This window comes from Mesoplodon mirus (assembly GCF_964341445.2).
Source record: "Mesoplodon mirus genome assembly, chromosome: 6".
NCBI lineage: Eukaryota > Metazoa > Chordata > Mammalia > Artiodactyla > Ziphiidae > Mesoplodon > Mesoplodon mirus.
The window spans coordinates 5,819,375-5,841,525 of record NC_138982.1 but is presented as its reverse complement, the minus strand read 5'-3'; positions in this window follow the sequence as shown (position 1 = coordinate 5,841,525).

The window sequence follows — 22,151 nt, the reverse complement described above, 5'->3', positions numbered from 1 at the left end:
ATGGCTATGCCAGGCTCAGGGTACCACTGAAGAGGCATTAAACAAGCAAGTGGAAGAATTACTTGGCCATCTTGCATCAGCCAGCCTCCGTCATTGGCTGCCCAACTGCTAGCTCCAGAGAATCTACCAGGTCAAATGTTCCACCTGGGGGCTTCCCTGGCGGCGCAGTGGTTGAGAGTCCACTTGCCGATGCAGGGGACACGGGTTCGTGCTCCGGTCCGGGATGATCCCACATGCTGCAGAGCGGCTGGGCCCGTGAGCCATGGCCGCTGAGCCTGCGCGTCCGGAGCCTGTGCTCCGCAACGGGAGAGGCCGCAGCAGTGAGAGGCCCACATACCGCAAAAAAAAAAAAAAAAAAAAAGTTCCACCTAGCAGGCTACTTGCACCACAGCCTCGACCTGCCGCAAAGCCCTTTCATGCTCTGGTCCCTCTAAAAGCTGTCCACTCTCTTTATCCTCAATAAATGGGTCAGGCTAGTCTTTCCACATGCAGTGCACGGTACTTCCAGAACCCACAAAAGCCTACCAAGCACTGTGCTGCTTTTGCTGGAAGGTGCAAGATACAATAATTGTCCTTTGAAAAGGATACTCCAGCATGCCTGTGAGAACGGAACCCCTAAAAATTTCACAGGTATAGAAGTTCCTGTGTCTTCACAGGATTCAACTCCAATCAAATGGAGAATACATGTCATACCAACACCTCCAAGGAACCTCCCATTTCTTGAACATCTAGTTCAATTAACAGGTTGCCATCAATCTAGCAAACCAATATAACATTCTTCGAATGTCCAGAAAGTCCAGGTCCCCTTTGCACTATATTGTAACATAAAGTAAGAGAAGTAGCATCGTCCTGGGGCGAGACTATAAGTGTGTACTGTTGCCTATCATGCCATGTGAATCCCGCTCCTGCTTCGTGATGGGTATGGACAAGAACAAAATAGCCCGATTGATATTCATATATCACCTGCTGGAGATGGTGTTGATCTTCTCAAACAAGCAGAGCACGTCTGGCTCAACAGCTGCAATGGGGCTACATCTTGGTGTTAAAATAAAAACTATTCAAGGCCAAAATTTGATGGCTAAGTGAAAAGCTTTTACTGTCAAATAGGGAACCTGATTCAGCACAAATTCTAGGTAAGCTCCTGGGAATAAGGTGCAAGGATAGAGAAATAGGGAAGCTCTGTCAAAGCCAAAAGACTGAGAGTTGGTTTTGTCCCGAAAGGGAAAGCAAAGTCTACATGAAACTGATTCACCGACAATAAATGGATTTTTCTGTTGTGTGAGCATTGGAAGTGGTCTGCTGTATACACGTGCATGTTTTGGAATTACATCATCCAGGTGCCTCTGTTTAGTATCTGCAGTCCCTGCCTCGGGATTACAGTGTCCAGCTGCTCTATGATGTGTCTGAGTTAGGGTTATGTCACCCAGTCATGTCTGACCAGTATCAACAGGCTAGGTGGACAGCTTCACTGGCCAGGTCAGAGCTCACCATTGGTTAAGTATGGGATAGTCCACTGCTGTCCATCAGAATCCAACAAGGTGTTGTAGGTGCCAGGCTGCTGAAGGAAATAGGAATATGACGTCCTTTAGGTCTTGGAGGGTAGCATGAGTCTCTGCCAGCCCTCCCAGGAGGAGGTGCTATTGTTTTACCTACTATCTTTGCCGGGAGGAGGGTGGTTTCAGAGATTCCACTTGGCTTTGCTCACTACAATTTCTTACCTCATAGGCCAAGGAGCTGATGTGAGGATGCTGCAAACTACCAAGCAAGTCCACTCCAATTAAACATGTGGGCCCTGGGGAAGTAACCATCAGGTGGATCCATAGGTCCACGGGACCCCCTGTGAGCTACATCTGGTCCAGGAACCATCTATTATGTGGATCTCACGTGCCCGCCTTCTAGGGGACCCATGATGGCACTTTGGCTCTGGGTATCAATGTCGGCTCAGACTCTATGAAAAACCTGACATTTTTTTTGTGTTTTGGAAACATCTGAGTATTCTCTTCAGTGAGTGGTTACCCTGAGTAAACGACCATAAGCAACGTTGAGAAAGGTCTGGGGTAATTATTACTGATTACAGTTGCTTCAGAGTTACAGGGTCCTTCTTCATAGGGACCCAGCCTCCCCTTGTTGGTTGCCCATCTGTCTTGTAAGGAAGACTGTGGTCCTTTAACCACCTCTGTAGTATTACACAGGTGGGGCCATCCTACCTCACTCAGACTTTGCCACTTTTTGCCATAGTTATGCCCACCTGGCTCCTGAGATTTAAGCACTACCATTTGGCCTCTGGCATTTGGGACTCTGTCATTCCCCATTGCTACAGGAAGCCCAGTACTGTAACAGCATCTCTTATTAGTGTCAGCCCGGGTCCACCGAGCTTCTCAATGATGCCAGTGCCCCTCTCAGTGCCTTCCCTGTCACTTTGAGAAACAGAATGTCCTTCTAGCCCTCTGCGGAATATAGCCGACTTTTTCTAACTTTATGCAGCACATCCACTCTATTCTCTAAGATTTTTGGTCCCTTCCATGCTGTCTGCCACGGCAATGTATCATGCCCGACTCACTTTGTGGGGGCCGTCACATTTGCCAAGTTTCTGAAAGCCAACCCAGCAGCATATCAGTACCGTCTCCTGGGGTTCTTTGCCAGGACGTTCAATCCTGTCAGTGTTACTGTATCAGTAAACTCTTGTCTATCTAGCTTTCTATTCCACCTCCCTGGATACAGCACCTGAATCCAATCCCATGTGTACCTTCCCAACTCCTTCCACTCATACAACAGATTAGCCAGATCCTGCCCCTCAGCAGGCCCAGCCCCTCCCCAGTCACATCCTCTGGGATTTGATCTTGCTGGGATTTGATCCTTGCTGGTTGCCAGGAAGAGAAATGGAGATAAATCCCAAGAGAGTTAAGAATCATTTTATAAAGCACCTGCCTTATCTTCTTAGAGCCCTTCACGTGATCTTCAGGAGAACCTGGGAGTTCAAGGTTCTCAACTGTATCTACCCAGATATCCCTCTCTCAAGTGCCCTCAACTTGTTGTGCCCGGCTCTCTGGGGTGAGAATTCAGCCTCTGAGTCTCTACCGCTCTTACAGTTAAGTCTAGTCTTGTGCTCTCTCTGTCCTCTGGCTGCATAAGATCAGTGTTCCCTTAAATGATGCCAGCGAGGCTCTCTTGCCTTCCTGTTTTGCCTTAAAATGATGATTAATTACCCAGAGCCCGCCGTTATCTCTCCTCAACAAATCAGTGACACTCAGCATCAGCCACCTAATCCTTTAGTTACCATTTCCCTCTTCCTTCCCTTAACTGCCAGAGATGATACATCAGCCTGCATTGCCTGCCATCAGTATCCCAACGCAGCTCACCGAGGTAAAAGTTTTAGCAACTGCACCTCTACAGCACACCAGGGGCCATCTGTGCTCACCTCCCACCAGTGATGGGGTTCTCATTACCAGCCAGCTGGCAAGGGATCACATTTTAAAGCCCGGTTCTCAAGACCATTCTGGGTACCAGCTTAGACTGGGCTCCCTAAAAACAGACTCTGAGACAGAGACCTGTGTGCAGAAATTCTACTAGGGTTGCTCCCGAGAGAGACATGAGTAGGAAGTAAGGAAGGCAGAACAGGGCAGAGAAGAAGCTGACCCACAGTACACTTTGCAACTGACACCTCGGCTGATCCTGCTGGCGTGTCCCCAGTATCCCCGCACTGGCCAGTCATTGGCCCGTGGGCTGTCCCGAAGAGGGGTTATCACCTTAGGTGGAGCCGTTTTCTACTGCAGAGGGCAGAGCCCAGTGAGGGACATGGCTGTGAGCCATCAGCCAATATTCCCAGCAGCTGGAACACAGGGATGTCCTCCTTGGAGAGGAGATCTGAGCAGAGCACCATGGTACCCACAGCTCTCCCTCACCCCATTCCCTAGAGGCCCCACCCTCACTGTGGCCTCCTGGCCCCAGAGGCCTTGGCCCACCAACACTTAACTGCAAACTCGGCTTTGGGGATGGACGGGGCTTCAGGAACTGATCCCTAAGCAGCCACCACTCAGACAGGGATACCAACGCCCACTGCTCTCCAAGTCGAATCACCGTGGACAGCAGGGCTGAGGGCAAGGACTGCAAGTCTCTGGCTCCCCTCTGTCCATTACCTGAGGGCAAGCAGAAGCTGCCTGATTAACCCCTCCCTGAAGGAGATCCAGGCTAAGGACCCCTCCCACTGCAGACTCTGGCTGGCTCTCCCTTCACTGTCTCCTGCCACAGGACAGGGCCTGCCTTTCCCACGGCATTCCTGCTATTCACAAGGCAGTGAGCGTCCGCCTCGCCACAGACCCCAGGCTAAGGGTCCTACATACATGACCTCATTCAACTCTTGTAACAATCTTTTCAGAGAACTCTGAAGACAGTTATTATTGTTCCCATTTTAGAGATAAAGACACCGAGGTTCAGAGAGGTGAGGCGACTTGCCTGCTGCTCCCAAGGTAGTAAACTGCAGAACCAGCATTTCAACCCTGCTCTTTTCTCCCCTCTCCCTTCTGAAAACCGCCTGGTCAGACTGTGAGCTCCCAGGGGCTGAGGCCCTGGCCCTTCCATCTCTGTGGGATCTGGCCTGGCCAGCTGTGAATCTCAGCAAAGCCCCGGGGCATGGTTTAGGAGCCGCCCAGGAACCCCTGCCATGGTGGTCACCTCAGTCATCTCCTCAGGACTGAGGATTTTTCCTGGGATCTCACCCTACTCTCTTCCCACATTTGCTTCTGTCCTCAGGAGAAAGAGGACGGCAGTAGGTCAGTGATCACGGATGGGGTTGGCCCTGGCCATCAAGACCACTGACCCCTGCGCCCTTCACGGCTCTCCCTCCAACACCCTCCCTCTCTGCAGCCTGCCCCAAATCCTGCTCTGCCTTGAAGGGTCAACTCAAGGGTCACCACCTCCGGAGGCTGTGTCATCTGTGCTTCGGTCTACTCCGGCACAAGTCATACCTCCCACCCCAAACTCCTCCGACCTCTCTTCTCCACCCAGTCAGCCTTCGGCGCATCTTACCCATGCCGAAGCTGAGGGTGCAGCTCAGGGCGTTCACAGGTGATCCCATGTATGAGCATGGCTCCCAATAGGAAGCCCTGTCTCCCCAAATTGCTCCTCCCTTGCCTGCCTGCCTCTCTCAGTTGGCTCGAGCACCTGAAATGGGCCAGGCACCATGCCAAGAGCTTTAAACCCACCATGTAATTTAAGTCCACACTCAATAGAGTCCTCTGTGCATTAGCTCCATTTTACAGAGAAGGAAATTGAGCCTCACAGAGGTTAAGTGACTCACCCAAAGGCACACACTGGTGAAACCAGGATTCAAACCAGGTCCTCCTGATTCCAACGTCTGCTATTCCTGGTCCACTGCCCTAATTACATTAATCTTTGCACATAACTAACCATAACTGCCTTCTTGTCCATGAGACCTTCTCCATTCACATCTCTTTCATTCCCCCCCAGTTATCCAAAGCCAGGTGTCAGCCTTGACCTTGACCTCTCCCACACCTTGGTCAGCCCCCAAGTCCTTTCCCACCAGCTCCCCAGTTCCTCCCCCATCAATTCCCTTCTCTCCATTCCCAGACCCCTTCCCTGCCCGGGAGAGTCCTCACCATCTCTCACTGAATTCCCATCCCAACCAACCCTCCCCCCACTCTTCCAGTATTTTTTTAACATTTTTATTGGAGTATAATTGCTTTACAATGGTGTGTTAGTTTCTGCTTTATAACAAAGTGAATCAGTTATACATATAAATATATCCCCATATCTCTTCCCTCTTGCGTCTCACATCCTCCCATCCTTCCCTATCCCACCCCTCTAGGTGGTCACAAAGCACCGAGCTGATCTCCCTGTGCTATGCGGCTGCTTCCCACTAGCTATCTATTTTACATTTGGTAGTGTATATATGTCCATGCCACTCTCTCACTTTGTCACAGCTTACCCTTCCCCCTCCCCATATCCTCAAGTCCATTCTCTAGTAGGTATGTCTCTTTATTCCTGTCTTATCCCTAGGTTCTTCATGACTTTTTTTTTCTTAAATTCCATATATATATGTTAGCATATGGTATTTGTCTTTCTCTTTCTGACTTACTTCACTCTGTATGATAGACTCTAGGTCTAGGTCCATCCACCTCATTACAAATAGCTCAATTTCTTTTTATGGCTGAGTAATATTCCATTGTATATATGTGCCACATCTTCGTTATCCATTCATCCAATGATGGACACTTAGGTTGTTTCCATCTCCTGGCTATTGTAAATAGAGCTGCAATGAACATTTTGGTACATGACTCTTTTTGAATTATGGTTTTCTCAGGGTATATGATGTTGAGCATTCTTTCATAGGTTTCTTGGCAATCTGTATATCTTCTTTGGAGAAACGTCTACTTAGGTCTTCTCCCCATTTTTGGATTGGGTTGTTTGTTTTTTTGTTATTGAGCTGCATGAGCTGCTTGTATATTTTGGAGATTAATCCTTTGTCAGTTGCTTCATTTGCAAATATTTTCTCCCATTCCGAGGGTTGTCTTTTCTTCTTGTTTATGGTTTCCTTTGCTGTGCAAAAGCTTTTAAGTTTCATTAGGTCCCATTTGTTTACTTTTGTTTTTATTTCCATTTCTCTAGGAAGTGGGTCAAAAAGGATCTTGCTGTGATTTATGGCATAGAGTGTTCTGCCTATGTTTTCCTCTAAGTGTTTGATAGTGTCTGGCCTTACATTTAGGTCTTTAATCCATTTTGAGTTTACTTTTGTGGATGGTGTTAGGGAGTGTTCTAATTTCATTCTTTTACCTGTAGCTGCCCAGTTTTCCCAGCATCATTATTGAAGAGATTATCTTTTCTCCATTGTATATTCTTGCCTCCTTTATCAAAGAAAAGATAACCATATGTGCGTGGGTTTATCACTGGGCTTTCTATCCTGTTCTATTGATCTATATTTCTGTTTTTGTGCCAGTACCATACTGTCTTGATTACTGTAGCTTTGTAGTATAGTCTGAAGTCAGGGAGCCTGATTCCTCCAGCTCCATTTTTCTTTCTCAAGATTGCTTTAGCTATTCGGGGTCTTTTGTGTTTCCATACAAATTGTGCAATTTTTTGTTCTAGTTCTGTGAAAAATGCCAGTGGCAGTTTATAGGGATTGCATTGAATCTGTAGATTGCTTTGGGTAGTAGAGTCATTTTCACAATATTGATTCTTCCAATCCAAGAACATGGTATATCTCTCCATTTGTTTGTATCATCTTTAATTTCTTTCATTAGTGTCTTATAATTTTCTGCATACAAGTCTTTTATCTCCTTAGGTAGGCTTATTCCTAGGTATTTTATTCTTTTTGTTGCAATGGTAAATGAGAATGTTTTCTTAATTTCACTTTCAGCTTTTTCATCATTAGTGTATAGGAATGCAAGAGATTTATGTGCATTAATTTTGTATCCTGCTACTTTACCAAATTCATTGATTAGCTCTAGTGGTTTTCTGGTAGCATCTTTGGATTCTCTTTGTATAGTATCATGTCATCTGCAAACAGTGACAGCTTTACTTCTTCTTTTCCTATTTGGATTCCTTTTATTTCTTTTTCTTCTCTGATTGCTGTGGCTAAAACTTCTGAAACTATGTTGAATAATAGAGGTGAGAGTGGGCAAACTTGTGTTGCTCCTGAACTTAGTGGCAATGGTTTCAGTTTTTCACCATTGAGGACCAGGTAGGCTGTGGGTTTCTCATATACGGCCTATATTATGTTGAGGTAAGTTCCCTCTATGCCTACTTTCTGGAGGGTTTTTATCATAAATCGGTGTTGAATTTTGTTGAAAGCTTTCTCTGAATCTTTTGAGATGATCATATGGTTTTTCTCCTTCAATTTGTTAATATGGTGTATCACATTGATTGAGTTGTGTATATTGAAGAATCCTTGCATTCCTGGGATAAGCCCCACTTGATCATGGTGTTTGATCCTTTTAATGTGCTGTTGTATTCTGTATGCTAGTATTTTGTTGAGGATTTTTGCATCTATGTGCATCAGTGATATTGGTCTGTAGTTTTCTTTCTTTGTGACATCTTTGTGTGCTTTTGGTATCAGGGTGATGGTGGCCTCACAGAATGAGTTTGGGAGTGTTCCTCCCTCTGCTATATTTTGGAAGAGTTTGAGAAGGATGGGTGTTAGCTCTTCTCTAAATGTTTGATAGAATTCGCCTGTGAAGCCATCTGGTCCTGGGCTTTTGTTTGTTGGAAGATTTTTAATCACTGTTTCAATTTCAGTGCTTGTGATCGGTCTGTTCATAGTTTCCATTTCTTCCTGGTTCAGTCTCAGAAGGTTGTGCATTTCTAAGAATTTGTCCATTTCTTCCTGGTTGTCCATTTTATTGGCATATCGTTGCTTGTAGTAATCTCTCATGATCCTTTGTATTTCTGCAGTGTCAGCTGTTACTTCTACTTTTTCAGTTCTAATTCTATTGTTTTGAGTCTTCTCCCTTTTTTTCTTGATGAGTCTGGCTAATGGTTTATCAATTTTGTTTATCTTCTCAAAGAACCAGTTTTTAGTTTTATTGATCTTTGCTATCGTTTCCTTCATTTCTTTTTCATTTATTTCTGATCTGATCTTTATGATTCCTTTCCTTCTGCTAACTTTTGGGGTTTTTTGTTCTTCTTTCTCTAATTGCTTTAGGTGCAAGGTTAGGTTGTTTATTTGAGATGTTTCCTTTTTCTTGAGGTAGGATTGTATTGCTATAAACTTCCCTCTTAGAACTGCTTTTGCTGCATCCCATAGGTTTTGGGTCGTCGTGTCTCCATTGTCATTTGTTTGTAGGTATTTTTTTATTTCCTCTTTGATTTCTTCAGTGATCTCTTGGTTATTAAGTAGTGTATTGTTTAGCCTCCATGTGTTTGTATTTTTTACAGATTTTTTCCTGTAATTGATATGTAGTCTCATAGCATTTGGTAGAAAAGATACTTCATATGATTTCAATTTTCTTAAATTTACCAAGGCTTGATTTGTGACTCAAGATATGATCTCTCCTGGAGAATGTTCCATGAGCACTTGAGAGAAAGTGTATTCTGTTGTTTTGGGATGGAATATCCTATAAATATCAATTAAGTCCATCTTGTTTAATGTGTCATTTAAAGCTTGTGTTTCCTTATTTATTTTCATTTTGGATGATCTGTCCGTTGGTGAAAGTGGGGTGTTAAAGCCCCCTACTATGATTGCGTTACTGTCGACTTCCCCTTTTATGGCTGTTAGTATTTGCCTTATGTATTGAGGTGCTCCTATGTTGGGTGCATAAATATTTACAATTGTTATATCTTCTTCTTGGATTGATCCCTTGACCATTATGTAGTGTCCTTCTTTGTCTCTTGTGACAGTCTTTGTTTTAAAGTCTATTTTGTCTGATATGAGAATTGCTAATCCAGCTTTCTTTTGATTTCTATTTGCATGGAATATCTTTTTCCATCCCCTCACTTTCAGTCTGTATGTGTCCCTAGGTCTGAAGTGGCTCTCTTGAAGACAGCATATTTATGGGTCTTGTTTTTGTATGCATTCAGCCAGTCTATGTCTTTTGGTTGGAGCATTTAATCCATTTACATTTAAGGTAATTATTGATATGTATGTTCCTATTCCCATTTTCTTAATTGTTTTGGTTTTGTTATCATAGGACTTTTCCTTCTCTTGTGTTTCCTGCCTAGAGAAGTTCCTTTAGCATTTGTTGTAAAGCTGGTTTGGTTGTGCTGAATTCTCTTAGCTTTTGCTGGTCTGTAAAGATTTTAATTTCTCCATCGAATCTGAATGAGATCCTTGCTGGGTAGAGTAATCTTGGTTGTAGGTTCTTCCCTTTCATCACTTTAAATATGTCCTGCCACTGCCTTCTGGCTTGCAGAGTTTCTGCTGAAAGATCAGCTGTTAGCCTTAAGGGAATTCCCTTGTATGTTATTTGTTGTTTGTCCCTTGCTGCTTTTAATATTTTTTCTTTGTATTTTATTTTTGATAGCTTGACTAATATGTGTCTTGGTGTGTTTCTCCTTGGATTTATCCTGTATGGGACTCTCTGTGCTTCCTGGACTTGATTAACTATTTCCTTTCCCATATTAAGGAAGTTTTCAACTATAATCTCTTCAAATATTTTCTCAGTCCCTTTCTTTTTCTCTTCTTCTTCTGGGACCCCTATAATTCGAATGTTGGTGTGTTTAATATTGTCCCAGTGGGCTCTGAGACTGTCCTCAATTCTTTTCATTCTTTTTTCTTTATTCTGCTCTGCAGTAGTTATTTCCACTGTTTTATCTTCCAGGTCACTTATCCGTTCTTCTGCCTCAGTTATTCTGCTTTTGTTTCCTTCTAGAGAATTTTTTATTTCATTTATTTTGTTGTTCATCATGTTTGTTTGCTCTTTAGTTCTTCTGGGTCCTTGTTAAACGTTTCGTGTATTTTCTCCATTCTATTTCCAAGATTTGGGGTCATCTTTACTCTTATTATTCTGAATTCTTTTTCAGGTAAACTGCCTATTCCCTCTTCATTTGTTAGGTCTGGTGGGTTTTTACCTTGCTCCTTCATCTGCTGTGCGTTTCTTCGCCTTCTCACTGTGCTTAAGTTACTGTGTTTGGGGTCTCCTTTTCACAGGCTGCCGGTTCGTAGTTCCCGTTATCTTTGGTGTCTGCCCCCAGTGGCTAAGGTTGGTTCAGTGTCCTTCCAGTCTTGTCACCTCTTTATCCTCTCCCCACAAAATCCCAACCTGTTTGTCTGTCATAGTCCTGCCCCTTCCTAAGTGAGCCCTGCTTCCTCGCAACCCCGCATATGCCGACACTGCTGCCCCCAGTCTCTGCCTGTGAGTTCCTGGTCATCCTTAAAGACTCAGTTTAAATGTCACCTCTGCTGAGAAGCCGTCCCTGACCCTCCCAGGCAGGGATAGGTGCCCTTCCTTTGACCTCTCACAGAACCCTAGAGCCCTCTCTCATGTCCTTTGTCACTCACTAGTGCAATAGTTTAGCATGTGCATGTTTCTCCCCCCACTAGTCATGAGCTTCTTGGAAGAAGGGACTGCCTCTTATCTGTCTCTGGTATTTTGTTTTGTGTGTGTGAGCATGTGTGTGAGGGTGTGTGTATGTGTGTTTAACCTCAGGTGCAGAGGGCTTCAAGTGCTTCTCAGTTTCATGGAACTTCATCTTCATTGGTCCACAAAGGCCCCTCTCCCTTTTATTTCCATCCCCACTCCCTCTTCCCTCCTCCTCCTGTGTCTCTCTGCATGCCCAGAGCCTAGCAAAAACACAGAGCACAAAGGATGCTCAGGAAATGTACCTGGGTGTAGGAGATGGGTGACAAATTTATAGTGAATCCTATTTAACTTCACTCTTTGCAGGTTCCATTGGGCAACCAAAGTGGAAAAAGATATGGTTTAGCTGCTGCAGTCTAGAAACCTCAAATTGCCAAGGAAATAAGAGTTATTGAGAGATTAAGCCTTCACTGTTGAAGGCCTGGCTGTTGCAGAGAGAAGTAAAAGGCAATATACACACGAGAGGCCGTTTTATCATCTGGCTATTGCAAGGTAAGATATTCAATGCAAATTCAGTTCAATTCAACAAGCCCAAGGTGAAACTCTCAGCACTTCATCCAAAAGGGCAGTGTCCTCCCCAGCAGTCACCTCAGGGGCCATATCCTTCCTTCTAAAGATGCCACTGTTGTCATAGATCATTTGGAATTATCCCCTCAGGCAATTGTCTGGAATGCTTATCTGGGGCAGTTCACTGACTACCCAAGAAATCATTGTCAGGATTTTGATGCCACAGCTCCCTTTGGAACGAAAACACAGTCCAATTTAATCACCATAATAGATAGAAAAAAAAAAAAAAAAGGGCTTCCCTGGTGGCGCAGTGGTTGAGATTCCGCCTGCTGATGCAGGGGACCTGGGTTTGTGCCCTGTTCCGGGAAGATCCCACATGATGCGGAGCAGCTGGGCCCGTGAGCCATGGCCGCTGGGCCTGCGCTTCGGGAGCCTGTGCTCCGCAATGGGAGAGGCCACAGCAGTGAGAGGCCCGCATACCGCAAAAAAAAAAAAAAGAAAGAAAGTCACAGTTCTGCATTCCTCCTTGTATCCTTATCATTTGCTTTATGACTTGATTTGGCCAAAGAGATGTTGGCAGAAATGATGCACAGTCTTGAAATGGACTTGCCCACTGAGGTTTCCTTCTCTTTATGCCTCTGCCATCACCATGAGACTATGCCCCAGCTAGCCTGCTGGAGGATGAAAGACAAGTCAGAGCTGAGTCCCCCAGGAATTCCAGATGAGGCCATTATAGATTAGTCATCATCCAGCTGCTCTCTAGATATCTGAGTAAGCTCATCTGAGATCAGCTGACCACAGACACATGAGCAAGCCAAGATCAGCCAAACCCAGCCCAGATCAGCTGAACCTCTGCAGAGCCATGAGCTAAATCATATTCATTGTTGCGAGTCCCTGAGGTTTTTGCGTCTGGTTCCTTTGCGGCAATACTGGGCAACCGATAACCTATACAATTACCCACACACTTCATTGATCTGAGCTTGGATTGATTTGGGGATTTTCTAAAGGCCACATCTGCCCCTAAGAACAAAGAATTGCCTTAGAGACACCGAATGAACATGTAATCGGTTCTGAAGGCACTCACTTAGGAGAAACTATCCAAAAGCATGGAGCAATGATAGGATCTTTGGAATAACTGGAGAGCCCTCTGGGGAGTTGCTTTTAAAAAGGCAACACGCATGTGGACATGTAAATGCTGGCATATTTACCCCTTTACCTGTGGTCATAACTTCATATTTGCTGAGTATCTCCTAGTGTGACTCCTAGAAACAACAATATTATTTTCTGTACAGAAGACGGTCCCGTTTAGAAGTTTGATCAATTCAGTGAATAGACATTACCATTTCTAAACCATGGGCTACTGTTTTTCTCTTTGGAAATGCTATAGGCCTATGAGTATCTTCAGAGAACTGTTGGATTCATGGAAAATTGTTTGTAAATCTGTTAGACTACCATGAAGCTCAAACAGCCATTATCTTTGGGATTCCAGGAACAAGTGGCAGAAACCAAGGCATATGTTTTCCATCCCTACCCCAATCACACACAAAAAGGGAAGGTCCTTGTGACCTAAAAATACAGTTTGCAAATGTTCAAAGCCTGCTTGTCATTAATTCTCCTCTGAAGATGTACAGAGCTGATACTTTTAAATGCAAATGTCTAACAGATCTCCAGGCTGGGAAGAGTCACATCTCTGCCAGGCTGCAGGCACACTCAGGCTGGCACCCTCACCACCAGGCAGCTGTCCCCACAAGCTGACCTGCCTCGTGCCACCACACCAGGACTGGGTCCACATACTGGGGGCAGGAGGATGTGCATTTCCTGAGGATCCAAGGGACTTTTTAGAAGTGCACAGGACCCCTCCAAGAGAGGGCCGATGGAGTCCTGTGACCAAGTACATAGGCTTCAGCATCACACCTGGTCCTAGGCTGACCCAGCCACTTGCTTGCCACGGTGCCCTCGGGAAGTCACCACATCCTTTCAGCCTCAGCTTCCTCATCTGTGATGGGGGGACCAGCAACACCTCCCTTGGAGGGCTGTCAGGGCAGTTAAGTCAGACAATGAGTGTGGAGTGCTTAGCACAGTCCCTGGCACACAGTAAACACTCAGTAAAAGCTGTCATTAGTGAATTACAGGCAGTAACGTTTGGCTTGACTTGGGGGAGCTGTCGCAAGCAACAGAGTTGCTAAACTGCCAACAGTGTTATCAGAACAAGCCAAGAAGCCATACATATGACTGTGGCTAATGACGGGTTGACCGTGTCAATTGACGGGTTCCCTCTTCCGTCTGCTCAGCATGTCCCCACCTGTCTCCTATCCATTTCTCAGGAGGCACACAGACTAGGAAAACAGCAAAACAAACAAGAAACATGCTCATAGAATTGTGTCTAAAGTAGGAGTAAAGTTGTTCTGGATGAAAGTCTGAACCTGTGAGGATGGTGCCCAGACCTCGGATGTGGACTCTGAGTCCACCCGCCCTTTCTACTTCTTTCTCAAGTGCACTGTCATTTATTAGGCACCTGGTATATGCCAGGCACTCACAAGGACACTTCAAGATGTACAATAACATCCCAGTTCTGCAGATGAGGAGACAAGGCCCAGAGCAGGTAAGCCATTTGCCTGATGTCACACAGCCATTATGTGACAGAGTCAGGAATTGAAACACAGTCTGTGTGCCTCAAAAGCCCACTTCTGCCTCTTGCTGTTGTGCCCCTCATGCTGAACCTTCTAGATAAATGATCCCATAAGGCTGACACAGGACGTACTCAGAGTAATGAACATGAGCCCTTTTCCAGAACTTCAGCAATTCAGTTTCCACCTCCATTATGTTTGCCATATCCACGTATCTCTTCCTCTCACATTATCTTCTTAATTCCTTTCATCAAATCAACTTGATTTTTCTCCTTAACTTTATCTCAAAAGGAAACACTTGGCACTATCGCAGGCCATAATTAATTAAATTTTAAATACACAATGATTGAATTTAAAAGTTCATTGCCATATCACTTAAAATCAGCTTGTGCACTGCATACCATATAACATATCTAGTGAAGCCCTGTTATAGATATTACTCTCTTTTATATATATAAAGAGAGTAATATATATATATATATACACACATATACACATGCCCATAACTTTCCATTATAAATTTTCTTCTTACTTTTTATCATGAAGAATTTCAAAACAAAAGTAGAAAGAATAATATAATAAACACCTGTGTTTTAACGACTGTCACCCAGTTTTAACAACTGTCAGCTCATGATTAGTCCTGCTTCACCTGTACCCCAACCCACTTCCCAATGTCCACGTTACTTTAAAGCACCATCACCACCAGCTTACCTAAGAGGTGCTACTGTCCACAAGGCAGGAAGGGTGAGCCCCAAGGTACCTCTGGAGCCTCTGCTGAGGGCAGAATGTAGGGCCAGCGTGCAGGGTGTGAGCCTCCGGTCCCTGGAGCTGGAGAGAGAGAACACGGCGTGTTGCAGCTGAAGGACACCATACACAAGTCAACCCTTGACAATCATTTACAACTTGACACCCCAGCGCTCTTCTTTTCAGCCTTCAGTGTCTTCACACAAGGTGCTGATTTCTCCTAGGACTTGCTTCCTGGGAACGTGACTGCTGCTGAGGTTGGCCTTGACCTCACAGGGACCAGGCAGGGAGGACTGTCTCTTGTCTTAGTTGAAACCCTCCATCCCTTTGCTTTAGCACATGCAGGTCCTGGTTTGAAGAGGGGGGTGAAAGGGCTCAAATGTCTCCGAAGGTTTTTGAGACATGGGATCTCTCAAGGGAGACAGGGTGATGATTTCAGGGTAAATGAATCAAAAGCACATGTACTGCCTTTGTGCATACAGAGTGACTTAAGAATGAAGGGGGGAAAGTGTTAGGGAAAACGGTTTTGAGTTTTGTTGAACCAACATTGGAAAAATGCAGCAAGACCCTTTCCAAATCAAAAGCAGAACCGTGTCTTTCCACCTCTGTGGGAAACTCTTCTGGTCTGGAACCCAGGTCTCCTGGGGTTGCCAAGAGTCCCGCAGCCTCAGCACGGCACCCCCCACCCACTTCCTTTTGACCGGAAAGCAGGAGTTCCCTCGGCCATCCTCCCTCACCCAAAAGCCCAGTGAAGGGCTGAATGGATACCATGCCAAGGCTGGCAGTTCTCCCGGGCAGAATCTTCTCTTTCTGCTTGTTTGTGGTGCCCAGCAGAACCATGTCCACCAGAAAGAACGTGGGTGGGCCCTTGGCCAGCCGGGCTCCACTAGGGAGCAAGAAGATAAACAGATTCCAAGAACCCCCAGGGATTCGTGTTTGCGGCAAGGTTACGTGGAGCCACTCAAGTGCTCCGCGTGAGGAGCAGGAGTTACCTTCAGGAGGCCACTGTGGCTCCAGGGCTCTGACCTTCTCGTGACTCAGTCATCTTTGGTCTCCTCCTGTTGCCATGGACTGCCCTCTCAATAGTCCCTGCTGTCCCACTGTCCCAGGGCTTCCAAGGATCTCTTGACTCCCACCTTTTTTCTGCCTGCCTGCTGGCGTCTATCACTCCTCTCTGGTGCCCATAGAGGAGAGGATCTGATTGGGCCCAGTGGCCACGATACCAAATCCTGAATCTCTATTGGTCAGTATCCTGTAGAAGGCCATCCCACAGGCCACTTGCTAGCCTATGAGAGGCTGTCTTTGGCGGAGCTTCAATCCCTGGTCCAATCATGCGGCCAGAAGGCAGGGACATATAACTCAGCTCTAGGCAACCAATGCAAAAGGAGCTGCCTCCAGACACTCTGTTTAGACCAGAGACTTGGGGGCAGGAGAGAATGGGGAGTCCACCTCAGCCCCCCATGTTGCCCCGGACCTTGAAACTGAGGTTTCGTAGTCCTGGGCAGAACATCAGAGACTAACAACAAAGCCTGCAGCCTGAGGCAGGCACCCACATGTCTGAGTGTTTGTGTGTGTGTGTGTGTCTCACATGCAAAGAGCAATGCTAAGCTTCGATTAGGTAAACCTGTTTTGTAACTTGGCCTGGCCTTTTAAATCCTGACTCTCATGGAGGCCTCTGCTTTCCAGGAAGTTATTCCCATCAGCAGTTGTTTCTGCAATTGTGGTTGTTATGAAACCCTTTATTTTGAAAACACATTTCAAAACAAGGCGTCTTACGCACTCAACTTTCTCTGGTCCATTCGGAGCAAAATGGTGCAGATGTTTCCCTGTGACCCATACACTTGTGTGTTATCCCCACGGGCCATTCAAGTCCCCAGATCCATCTTGTAGTCACCATGGAAAAATGCAGAGGCACACACTGTGGGGGCGACGCATGACAACTCATCCCAAACACTCCACTTCAGCCTCCTCCCTGCCCCACAAGTGGCTGAGCCATGACACAATGGCCTGCTCCTCAGAGAGTAATTCATTATGTAATTAAATTTTTTTCATCAAAGTCCATTTCTAAAGCAACTGCTGAGATAATACCAATTAGGAAACACTAACAGAGGAAGAGCTGGCCCTGACGTCAGGGCTCATGCCCGTAAGAGTTTACAGGACTTGTCAGATGCTCGTGCCAGGGACCCTGACAGAACTCTGGGTAAGAAACCAACAGCACATGCTCTTCAGGCTGGAATGGACCTTGCTGGTGTAGGCTTGTTCCCACAGGCCAGACTTACAAAGCCCTGGGTGGAGCCACGGAAAGAAATGGACTCTGAGATGAGACCAACGTGATTTCTAATCCCTGCCCCAACAGTTATCAGGACTCTGGCAAGTCACTTCACCTCTCTGGACCTCAGTTTCCTCTTCAGAGGGATGTTTTTATACTACCTACCTCACAGGGCTCTGTGAGGGTTAGAGAGAAGATGTGTGAACGCTGGAAACCAGCGCTGGCACAGAGTAGGTGCTCCACATGGAAGGTTAGTGGTATCACCATCTGCCTTCCCACTCTAGTGTGAGTTTTGAGTCTGCTGGCCCTTCAGTGGCCTGGTCTGCCCAGGGGTCCCAGGAGATGCGAAGGCTGAGATGCACAACACTCCTCTCCTCAGACCACTCAGCAATCACCAGCTGCAGAGGGCTTCCCCCACCCCTCCTTGGTCCCATTCATGATGGGTTTGGTTCAGAAAACCCTTCATAAGCCCCCGTTCTTAAGGTGCTCACTCTGAAGGGAGACAATAGACAGGTAAACCCAGCACCTCCTAATTAGGACAATGAGAGACGTGTGTCCAGATACTTTGGGGAGCACAGAGGAGAGACCAGGGACAGCTTCCTGGAGGAGGAGACAGAGAAGTGAGGGGGCAGTTTCTGGGCAGACGGGATGGGATGAGCAAAGGCTCAGAGGTGATGAGACAGGAGCTGTGGGCAGGACCAAGTCTCCAGGGCAGCATTAAGGAGCTCATGCTTCTGGTGTGGATTTAGTTTAGGAAGATGACTCCAGCCTGGATGAGGAAGAGGGACCACACAGGTGAGAGCCAGGACTCTGATGACCAGGGGGAGGTGGAGGCAGCCGTTCAAGGGAGGGGGGCAGCCTGGCGGCCTGCTGACAGCTGGGCCAGGCTTTTCTTCGCTCTGGAACCAGAGGAAACACCAATATGACAAATGGAAAAAGTCTCACGTCCAGGAATCAAGTTACCTAAGAGGCGAGTCGGATAAGCCACAGCCCTGGCCTCCTTCCTGAGGCAGCTTCCCTCTGAGGCCCCGTGAGCCCAGCTCTGGGCTGACCCAACTACACAGGCCCTGGCTACAGGCCATCACACTGGGCAGCAGCGGCAGATGGGCCTCAGGAGACAGCAAAGTGTGGGCCACATCTGAGCCAACACAGCGCCTCTGCCAGCTGGGCCATCCACCCTGTCGGGACCAGACCAGAGCTTCTCCCATCTCTGAAGTGACCCAGGACCTTCCTCCCTCTCCTCCCACCTGCCACTACCGTGGGCTGAACGAGCTGCAAGCCTCTCCCCGGGTGTCAGCCCCACACCTGCCTGATGCCAGAGCTGCCGTCCACAGCCATCTGGGCCATAAACTCTCCACCTGTGGACTCGGGACTGGACAGCAGTTGCCTGGTGTCAGTCTCCGTGACTGGCCAGCTAATGACTTCAGCCCCTCTGAGGTTCCCGCGGGTGCCCCTCAATATACCCAGATCTTGGATGGTTCCCATGGTGACACGGGAGCGCTCCAGGCCTGGCCTGGGGTGAGAGGCCTTGTGGGGAGTGTCGGGTTACGGAGCCCAATTGGAGATGGTGCCGGTAGAGGCAGCTCTGTTACTGGGCCGGGGAGTCCTTGACACTCTTCATCCCTGCTCTCATCTGTGGCACCACGAGAAGAGCTATGCTGAGGCCTCTGGGGGAAGCGAAGCCGTCGGTCTCAACTTGTGATTCAAAAGAAAAAGTGCGCCCAACTGTGCCCTCAACTGGACCCCTTTAGAACCAGAAATGTGTAATTTGTACATTGTCGACTTAGGAGACTATATAAAGAAGCTATACCTTATTTGGGCAATTTACACACTCACACATATGCACATTCACCCCAAAAGGCTGTCTCTCCCTACCCCTCACTCGTGGTCCACTCCTTGGTTTCTGCCCTCCCCCCATCATGGACGACACCTCCGCCCCTTTCCTTTATGTGAGCGTTGGACAAGGCACCTCAGGCTGTCCCTCCCACCTGAGGCATCCTTAACCCTTTAGTCCACACCACCTTGTCCCTTCCCTAAGCTGCCAACCAAACCAATTGCTAATAAATGGGTGCCAGCTGTTGGTCTCCTAATGTGTCCCGCTTGAGAGCTGGTCTCCCTGTTCACTCTAAACTTGTTGCAGCTCCTCCTTTCCCTCAGAAACCAGCATAGGAACAGACACAGAGTAGGCGCTCCACGTACATTTTCCTGACATGCAACCATCAACCCCAAGACTCTCCAGCCACCAGGTAACAATTTGGAAAAGCTCTGAGAACAGCCTAGACAGAGACACCCCAGCATCTTCCTGGAAGATGCAACAGCTCTTGGGGCACCAGAGCCAGGGGGCAAGAAAGGGCTCTGAGTGCCTCAGAGGGGCAGCCCGTGTGTGGCCCCAGTGCCCTAGCAGAGCTGTGGAGCTGCAGCTAAACTTGCCCAGCACCACATTCCAAACCACTCACACCTGAGTCAGGCCCCCAAGCCCAGACGGACTTTGGGGCTGTGTGTCAAGGAGCTGACAATGGCTTCCCACAATCCCAGTCAAGCTCATGTTCATGAGATGAGCCATTGAAGTAAGAGGGCTCATGGGAGCAGGATGGGTGCCCCTGGGAAGGGGAGCCCAACACCCTTGAAGAAGGCAGTGGCCCTGCCAAGGAAACAGCACCAACCCCCCACTGGTACCCAAGCTAGAGGCCAGGCCTCCAGCCCCCTTGACGCCTTATCATGCTGTACGTGCTCAATCAGTCAACCAGTAAAACCTACCCATGACATCCAGCTCTGTCCCCTCAACCACACCTCTGTGGCCACAGTCCTCTTCTCAGTCACCTGGGTGACCGCCACAGCTGCCTCATGGCTGCTGGCCCCCAGCCTCACCCCATTCACTCCACACTGCGATCTCTCAAAAACTTAAAGCTGCCAGTACTGCTGCCCATAAATGGGGTCTAAACTCCCTTGGCTTGTACCCTGCATGCCTAAGAGCCTGCTCTCTGTCCTGCCCCCTCTGCCTCTCTCCCCTACAACTCTAGGCGCCCACCACATTGGGCCGCCCACAGGGCTTTGATTGGGCCATGCTCCCTCCATTTTGCTTCAGGGCCTTTGCAGAGGATGCCTAGACATTCAGACATGCACAACTTCACCTGACTACGGCTGTCTCTGCGTCTTCCTCTCAAATGTCCTTCCCTGAATCCCCAGGTTGCACTAGGTGCCTCCCTTCTATGCTTTCAGGGTCCCCCGTTCTTCCAAATCCTGCCCTCAAGAGTTGAGCTTATAGGAGTAGACCCCTCCCTGGAACAGATGACTAGTAGGCTGTGACGGTCTCCACCAGATGAGGACACAGTTGAGCCTTTCATCAAAGGCATGGCATCTGTGTGGCATGTCCAGTCTTCACTGGGCTCAAAGAACCAATGATGCTGGGTCGGGTTGTGCAGGCAAGGTTGTAGGCATCCCCCATTCTCTGGAGTCAGGCACCACAGCCAAAGCTTTTCCCCACTACTTAGGCCATCCCCTCCTGCCGAGAGGGCTCTGGCCAGGTTCCTGTAGAGGTTCCAGCTAGCCGCCACAAGAGTATACAAGAGCCTGCAAGGTAGTGCCCACCAGGAAGTGTAGCAGGCTCGCAGACACCAATAGGAAAGTCTGGAGAATATTCTGGAAAGAAGACATTCCAGGGCTAGAAATCCCATGTGCCATTAACCCTTTGTGGGAAGAAGAAAGGGCTGCAGGTATTGCCAACACCCAGAAGTCTCATCAGGCTTTCCATTAATACAGCAGGGCTCCCTAGGAACACATCTGCTGCTCGGCTGATCTAGAGGGACTGTTCCACCAAACCCCCTACCCAACTCACCAAAAAGAAAGCAGCCCCAGGTCCAGGGACTTTACAGCATGCATGCTCCTGGGAGAGGTTCTTCCTCCTGACCCTTGGTTAGAGCCTAGCTCTCTCTTGGCAGTGGGGAGTCAGCCATATTGTTTCACCTGCTGGGTTTTTGTCTGTGGAGGGAATCCCCTCACACAGAAGAGGTTTCCTAAGCCTTCCAATGACCAGGATGGAGAGAGGCCAGTTAGCCCCTGTGATGGTTAGTTTTGTGTCCACCTGGCTGGGCTATAGTACTCAGATATTTGGTCAAACATGTCTGAATGTTACTGTGAAGACATTTTTTAGGTGAGGTTAACATTTGTATCAGTAGACTTTGAGTGTAGCAAGTTATCTTCCAGAATGTGGGTGAGTCTTATCCAATCAGTTGACGGCCTTAATAAAAAGACTAACCTCCCGTGAGGAAAAGGAAATTCTGCGAGCAGACTGCTTTCAGATGCAAACTGAAACCTCTTCCCCTGGTCTCTAGTCTGCCAACCTATCCTGCAAATTTTGGACTTGCCAGCCTCCAAAATTACATGAGCCAATTCCTTAAAAAAAAAGAAAACTCTATCGTCTATCTATCTATCTATCTACATATATCCACCTCTTCTCTGGAGAACCCTGACTAATATAGCCCATCAGGGGTGATGGAGGTCTGGTCTCCAGCTTGGGTACCATGCAGGGATAGTTTTGCTTTCAGGGAAGGGCCACTACCTTCTGGATTCTACCTTGGGCATCATTTTCTGAAACACATGTGCACGTGGGCGCACATGCACACAATACTCCCCAATCCTACCAGGGTAAACTTTAAGCCCTAATTCACTCCAAGACACCTGTGATAAGTCCAGACAATATATACAATTGGAAATGGGTGCCTCAAGCTAGCTCTCCCTCAGGGTAATTTACAGATGGCAACCTCCTTGAGGGCAGGCAGGTGGTTGATTAAGCTCACTGCCACTTACTAAGTGTATATTCTTAGACATGTGATTTGACCTCTCTGACCTCAGCTTCTTCTTCTGGAAAATCTGAATAATTATAATACACATCTCATAGGATTATTGGAAGAATTCAAAAAGATAGAGTGCCTGGCACAGAGCCTGATTACTCCCAATAGGACATTCCCAATACAC